We start from the raw sequence: 8169 nt of genomic DNA, 5'->3' as shown, positions 1-8169 counted from the left end.
CAAGGTCGTGAGTTCGGTTCCCGGTACTGGAGAAAAACCACAAAAAAAAAAAAGTCCTAGATTCAATTCCTACTCCCCACACACATACAAACAATGATACGGGAGATACTTGTTATAGACTGAGTGCTTGTGTTCCTTGCAGAATTAATGTTGACATTGTAACATACTAACCCTCAACACGATAGTATTAACCAATGGGGTTTTGGGAGGTGATGAGAACAGAGCCCTCATAAATGAGATTAGTGCTTGATAATAGACCCCAGAGAACTCACTTGCTCCTTTCTGGCATATGAAAATACAAGACGATGGTCATCTATGAACCAGAAAGCAGATTCTCACCAGACAGCAAATCTGCCAGCACCTTGGTCTTAGACCTTCCAGGCTTAAGAACTGTGAGAAATAAATGTTTACTCTTTAAGCCATCCAGTCTGTGGCACTTTGTCACAGTAACTCAAGCTAAAACAGTACTATAAATAGATAAAATGGAAAGTCAGAGGTGAAAGAAGGCATACTAGAGGAGGTAACATTTGATCTGGACTTAAATGACAAAGAAAGACTGGCAGTTGACCGGGAAGCTTCCAGGCAAAGCTCAACCCCAGATGGAGGTGTGAACATGCAGAATTCAGGGACAACTCAGTTGTTTCAAGTATGAAGCATAAAAAAGATGCTGAGGAACCACTAGAATGGAGCTGAAATGCTAGGCTGGGGCCAGGATGGTTAGAAAGACTGTGGCTTGAGGGGAAAACTTAAAAAAGAAGAAAGCTGATTTGGGTTTTGCTTTGATGGAGAAGTATTAAATATTTTGTAGGTGTAGAGAGGTCAGTACAACTACATGCCTTCACATTTATTACTTCAGTTAACATCATAGCAAAACCATGAAGGTAAGCAGGGCAGGTATAGTGCTCTCTTATGGTCCCAGATGAGTTAAGTGACTTACTACCCAAGACAAACTACTGCACAACACAGACCACCCAGCTCTTTCCAAAATACCAGTTTCTCAGACCACACTCAAAAACATTCCAAAAAAGTGAAAGGCTATAGGGTGGGGAAGTGGAATGGGCATAGGTTTTAGAATCTGTGCAACCAACTTCTAAAGCAGCTAACTTAGCATTTCTCAGTCTTGCTTTTCTCATTTTGCAAAACAAGTACACTGCACATAAAGAGGAGTCACGTGACTCAAATAGAAATATAAACATACAAAGAACACACGGTAGGAATTCAATCAATGGCATGCTTACTGTCCTTCCCTTCCCTCAGATGAAAATCTATTTTCCATCCCATCCCTCAAAACTCAGGAAAGCAGCAATAAAGCTAAATGGGGTGCATTTACCCTTAACTACACTCTGTCTGAAAACTACTTACACCATTATTATTCATGTCTCATACAATTTTCTAAGGATGGCCAAAGACATGCTTTGAAACCTTTACCTTTCAAACAGGAAGTAGAAATCTGGAATCAACTTGTTAGAAAACTCTCAGCTGATGACATCACGGACCAACTAAATCTCAAGGAAAATAAAAGTATTCAAATGATGGTTATGCAACACATTCACTATTCTGAACACTAAGCACTTGCTTTCTGGGACACACACTGACTTAGGTAAACTAATTTCTCTGCTACTGGGAGTACAAAAGGGGAGGTAACTGACACCACCACAGGCATTCATAAAACGACACTCAGACTTCTACCCTGAGTCTTACTTGGACAAAGAAAATTAGAATCCTTTCCCTTTTCAGACTTTCCATCTCCCCTATGCACGCTCTGATAATTATTGGAAACTACTAGGCATCCTAGGGCTGGTGCTGTAACCCACACAGGGCAGCAGACCTAAGCTAATCAAAATAATCTACAGTGAAGAGTAGCAACTTCATTTTATATATAAAGGCAGGTTACCTATAGCAAAGCACTGGAGAAAGAATGTGGCGTTGTGTCACCTGAAAGCTGCACCAGGCTGGAACGGATGCTTAGGGTCTAGTTCCAGCCCTGTTCCCCAGCTAGCTGAGTGAAACTGGGCTATCTGGGTCTTAGTTTCCCCACGTAATAAAATGAGGCAGTGGGACCAGAGCTTCTGCCACATTAAAAAAAGAAAGAAAAGTGGTCAATGGAAATGCAACATTAGCATCACCTGGGAGCTTGCTAGCAATCTAAAATCTCAGGCCCCAGGCTAGGCCTATCAAATCCTAATCTGCAAATTTATATGCACTTTAAGAGGCACCACTCTAGGGTCCCTTCAACCTCCGAACTCCTAGGATTCTAAGTGGGCTTCAGCAGAGAGTGGTGGGAAAGCCAGAGCAGGGTAGAAGAAAGCCAGTGGAAATAAAAGGGATAACAAAGGGAGAAGACACATTTCCACCCTTCCTTCATGTCCTTCTATCTGTGATTCAAAATACCCTTCAAGTGATATTCTCTGACTTAAAAATACATCTGCCACCACTACGCTTGTAAATGAAATCGATCCTGCAACACTTTCACTTGTGAAACTTTTTTTAAATCACTCTGATTCAAGCACGTGGGCAGGCCATTCCATCTGAAAACCTGGGACGTGGTCTCGTTTGCTTTGCCATCTCATCGCCTCATACACTCTCTGCCCAAGCTTGTACAGGGTTCACTCCGTAGACTGCTGACTGACCAGGAAAGGAGACAAAGGTTTCCTTGCAGGGTTGCTGTGCATCCCAATACGAGAAGACAGCTTGTAACAAGGGGGTGGAGGGACGCCCGCGGACAGACCGCCAGGCACCAGAGCCAGACACTCGAGCTGGTAGTACAACCCAAAGGCGCCTACCTCCAACCGAGACCGAGGACAAAACAGGAAACACCAAGATGCAACCCTAGACCAGGACAGACAAGGGAAATGAACGGACATCCGTGACGTAGCGCCCCGATTCCGTCTCAGCCTGGTTTGTGCGCAATCCAATCGGCCCAGATTTTAAAAATGACGGCCCCAGGAAGCGCAGTTGGTGATTGGCCCGCAGAGGACCAATCAACGTACACAGTTATTTTGTTCCCCTAGCAACGGTTTGGAAGCTAGGTATTTTTTAAACCAAACTCTGTGGCTAATGGACTTTGTGTTGGGGCGTGATTTCGAGTACACCTGGCTGGTCTTCCTAAAAGACACGTTTTTCATTTAAATAATCCTACTAGAGGATGGGGAGAGAAGAGCAGCTGCATAATGTGACTGCAGACCAATTAAAATATTAATATTAATAACCCCTTTTACAGTCAAACATTAACTCCTGCAGGCTTCACAAATGACCTTGAGGGAAGCAAGACATTAGTTATTGCCTCTATTTTGTGAATGAGCACTGCAAGTGTAGAGAGGTAATAAAAGACAAAATTAATTCAGTACTAGCTCTGTGCTAATTGCAATAAAATTTTTATTGCTTTAAATCCTACCCAAAAGATAGGTATTTTTACTGCCATTTTATAGATGACAAAATTATAGCTTACTAAATGTCCAATATCACAAAGCTATATTGTGGCAAACAAGATATTCTCATTCATATCATTTATGCATTAATTCAGTTTAACAAATACTTAATGAGCACCTGCTTTGTGCCAGGAACTACAATATATCTCTGTGTGTGTGTATATATTTATTTATCCATATGTATAGATACATAGATATGTGGAACTGACAAAAGGTTTGTAGAATTCAGATTTTCCTTTTTTTTTTTTTTTTTTTGGTACCAGGAATCGAACTCAGGACCTTATGCTTGCCAGGCAGGTGCTTATGCCACTGAGCTATATCCCTAGCCCAGAGAAGTTCCATTTCAGATTTTCTTTTTCTTTTTTTTTTTAAATGTTTGTAGAATTTATAAACCCATCCTGTCCTCTGAAGAGGCAAAGAGTAAATGGAGATACTAGGGGTGTAATCTAGAAGTTCCTACATATACAGTAGGCAACCTACAACAGACCACATTAATACTTTTATTTTTAGTCCATTCTCCTTTTAGTCTCTTACAGCCTCTACATGAAAGATATTCATGTGAGGGGAGACTATCAGAGAAAAGGAAGGGGCTGAGGGAGGGAGGGAGGAAGAAAAGGGGGTAATGATCAAAGGATGGTACATGATCTATGAATGGGCCATAATGAAGCCCATCAGCCTGTATAACTAATATGGACTAATAAAAATAAAGATATTTATATGATCCTAGGCTCTCTTTTTTTTAAGCCCCTAGGTTATCTCATCTAGATTCAAGACTTTAAGAATCATCTAAAAGCTGGCCCTATCACTTCTCAGCCTTTTAGCTAAGACCAAGTGTAGTATCTAAAACCTGTCCCTAAACTTCAGCTTCCTCAATCCAAATGACGACTCCACCTTTCCACTTGTACATCTAAGATACACCTCAAACTCAACATATTCAGAATAGAAGTCTTAATAATCAACTCCCTCCCCAAACCTGATCATTCCTTCCATATCTTCCATTTCAGAAACTGACACCACATCAAATCTTATTCAAGACAGAAAACTGGGGGCCAGGGATATAGCTCAGTGGCACAAGCGCCTGCCTAGCAAGCACAAGGTCCTGAGTTCGATTCCCAATAACAACAACAAAAAAAAAAACTGGGCATGGTGGCGCATGCCTGTAATCCCAGCACTCGGGAGGAGGATCCTGGCGAGTTCGAGACCACCCTGAACTACAAAGTGACCTCAAGGCCAGCCTGAACTGCTAGCGAGACCCTGCCTCAAAAAGACCAAAAAAAAAAAAAAAAAAAAAAAAAAAACCAGAAAACTGGGTATCACCTTTGATTCAAAGTCCGTTCTGTCACCTCACCCTTCTATACACAGTCCTTAAGTAAATTCTGTTGATTTTATCTCAAAATATATCTTATAGTCATCTACTTTCCGTCCCTGCTGCCACCTAGTCTCTCATCAGGCTCATTATCAAGAACCTCCAAACTGTTCACTCCCATTGCAGTTTTGCCCATCTCTAATACAAATACAACACAACAATAAGAGCAACCTTTGTGAAAAAGAAAAACAAGATTTTGTCCCTCTTTTGCTTCAGTGGTTTCCCATAGCACTTAAAGTAAAATCCATACTCCTCACCCTGGTCTATAAGGTCTCTCCTACCACATCAACCATTCCTTTTCTCATTCACTCCACTTCAGCCATAACGATCCTGTTCAAAGACCTGAACAATATACCAAACTCCACCTCCATAGGTACTTTGCATATGATATTCCTGATGCCTAGAACATTCTCTTCTTAATATTTTTTTTAATGGTATTGGGTATTGAATCCAGGATCCTCACAATGAGCCACATCACTAGCCAGTTTTTTGAGATAAGGTCTCTCTTAAATTGCCCAGGTTGGGCTCAAACTTGCAACCTTCCTGTGTCGGCCTTCTGAGCTACTGGTATGTAGCTTGGTGTAAATTCTCTGGGTTCAATTCCTCAGTACCAAAACAAATCAAAAAGGGATGGGGATGTAGCTCAGTGCAAAGGCCATGGGTTCAATCCCTAGTACCACACAAAATAATCACTACAGGCTCTATTGAAATCAAAAGGCTAATAAGAGATCACACATACAAAAAAAAATTGGCAACAAATAAAACAGATCAATTTCTTGGAAAGCACAAAATACTATAACATACTCAATATGAAATAGATAATTCTAATAGCCCAGATGATGTCACTAGAAAATTAAAGTAAACATTTTTGTGTTTTGTACTAGGGACTGAATCCAGGGACTTCACAGAGCTGCATCCCCAGCCGTTTTTAAATTTTTTATTGTGAAACTGTGTCCAACATTGCCTAAACAGGACTTGAACTTGTGATCCTCCTGTCTCAGTGTCCCAAACTTTTAGTATTACAGGCATGAGCCACCATGCTCATGTTAAACCAAATGCTTAAAGAACAATGCACATCAATTCTACACCTCTTTCCCAAAAAAAAAAAAAAAAAGGCTGGAATATACCAACTCATTACACTTTTACTGTGATACCAACACCATTCAAAGACAGTTAAAAAAAAAAAAAAGAAATGTACAGGTCAGTATCACTCATGATGGAAGCAAAATCCTTAGCAAGATATTAACAAACAGTTTTTAGCAATATGTAGAAGTATTATATACTATGAGCAAATGAGTTTTATTACAGGGATGCAAAGCTGGTTCCAAAACATCAACACATATAGTTCACCATCTAGATAGGCTAAGGAATACATACATACATAAACACACACACACATCCCCAAAACTATTACAGCTAATAAACAAGCTCAAGTTTGCAAGATATAAGATCAATAACAAAAATCAACTTAATTCCTATACACTTACAAGGATCAATCTGAAAGTAAAATTAACAATTCAATTTACAAAGGCATCAACAACAGGCCAGGGATATAGCTCAGTGGTGGAAGTGCCTGCCTGGCAAGTGCAAGGTCCTGAGTTCAATTCCTAGCACCAAAAATAAATAAATAAATACATACATACATAAAAACCAAAGGAATCAACAAGAATAAAATACTTAGAAACAAATTTTACAAATCGAGTACAAAATTTGTACACATAAAACTATAAAACATCTGAGAAAAATTAAAGACGTAAATAAATAGAAATACATCCCCCATTTATCAATCACATTGTTAAAATACCAATTCCCCTCAGAGTAATCAACATAATCCCTACCAAAATCTGTGCAGGACAGTTAATACACGGGGCCCAAATATGCTATCACTTGAAAACCCTGTTTGCAAGTCTGGCCCTTCACTAGCATCTGTGAACTTGGATTTGGGATGGGTTTCCACCACCCTAATAAGACAAGCTCAATTTGTCTTAAGGTTTATGGTGAATAAGAGGTTTCCTCCTGGGCTACACAGCGAGCTCAAGGTCAGCCTGAACTACATACACAGCAAGACTGTCTCAAAAAACCAAAAGGAAAAAACGTTTGGGTTTTTTTTTTTTTTTTTTTTTTTTTTTTTTTTTTTTGGTGGTGGTGGTGGTGAAGGTGCTGAGGACTGAACCCATCACCTTCATGCGGAGCTACATCCCCACCTCCTCCACTATTTAAAACAAAATTTTGAGACAAGGTCTCTCTAAATCACTAAATTGCCCTGACTGGATTCAAACTTATGATCCTCCTGCCTCAGCCTCCCAGAGTGCTCGGATTACAGGTTTACGCCCCCACCTTTGGCTATTCCACGTGGGCTTTTGCATGAGGGGCGGGGCGGCTGTGGCGGGGGACGCGCGCGCGCTCCAAAAACCTCACCGCCCTAGTGGCCGCCTAAACTCCTTACTCGGAGCCACCATCTTGGTCTGAGAGCAAGCAGCACAGGAAGTCTAAACCTCACTGACCTCCTCACGACGCGACTAGCTGTGGAAGCCCAAGAATAAACTAATCTCCACACTATTTTAATGTCCCTAAAACAAGGCGAACTCCTACACGTATGCGTATGACGAAACAGCAAACACCTCACGTTTAATCTCTCTTTTACTGTTTTTGGCAAGTTTAACACATTCATTAACTGGCAAAGATATCTAAAGAGAAGGATAAAGACTTTATCACCAATTAACAGTATATTTAAGTACTTTTTAAAGGGTTATTTTGTCAGCTATTCCAGACAACTTCGTTCGTTCCACAGGAAAAACAGCCCCATTAACCACCAGTCCACTTCCCTCAGCCAACCTTCGCCCCACGTCCCCAACCCCCACAGAATATTTTTGTACATTTATAAATATATAAGACATAAAGCTCTTGTAACGCTTTGTTAAAAAAAAAAAAAGTTCGTTTACCAAGCCGTAGTTGGATTAGAACAAAAGCTACACATGGAAAAAAAATCTCCACAAACCCGAAATGGAAACAACACGAACAAAACAAAAATGAGGGCGCCTGCCCGGCAGACGCAAGGTCCGGAGTTCGATTCCTAGTACCAAAAACAAGAATGAGGGACGGAGGGAGAAGGTACTAACCGACTAACTTCCTCAGCGAACAACCTCCTCAGAGAAACGCCTCCAGTTGCCTCAAGAGAAAATGCCGCGCGCGGAGCCAACCCGGCCGACCGCGCGATTCTCACCAATAGGGGGAGACACGGAATCAACGCTTTTGTTCAGTCAGAATAGAAACCACCAGATGGGGGCAGAAGATCATAGTAGGTGCTCTTTAAGTTTTTGTATTCCTCAACTTTATTTTCCGTCTCTCTATACCTTGTAAAAGGCATACTAATCT

The 8169-nt window shown here is 40.9% G+C and overlaps 1 protein-coding gene across 3 annotated transcripts in view; it reads right to left on the bottom strand.

Annotated features, from left to right (window-relative positions):
- Ccnb3 (cyclin B3) overlaps positions 1 to 7986 on the bottom strand; it is a 66396-nt gene extending 58410 nt beyond the window's left edge. For 2 of the 3 annotated variants that reach the window (XM_005411353.2, XM_005411354.2), the window contains exon 1: positions 7914 to 7986. The gene's annotated coding sequence lies outside the window, so the exon portion shown is untranslated. Of the gene's footprint in view, positions 1 to 1428; positions 1500 to 7913 lie in introns of those variants that run through there. The other variant, XM_013508133.1, reaches the window with a different exon arrangement.
- Between the last annotated feature and the right edge of the window lie 183 nt (positions 7987 to 8169).

The sequence above is a fragment of the Chinchilla lanigera genome, unplaced genomic scaffold (genome assembly GCF_000276665.1).
Source record: "Chinchilla lanigera isolate Chin_1 unplaced genomic scaffold, ChiLan1.0 scaffold00142, whole genome shotgun sequence".
Lineage (NCBI taxonomy): Eukaryota > Metazoa > Chordata > Mammalia > Rodentia > Chinchillidae > Chinchilla > Chinchilla lanigera.
The sequence above is the reverse complement of the archived record's forward strand: the minus strand, read 5'-3'. Positions and strand labels throughout refer to the sequence as shown.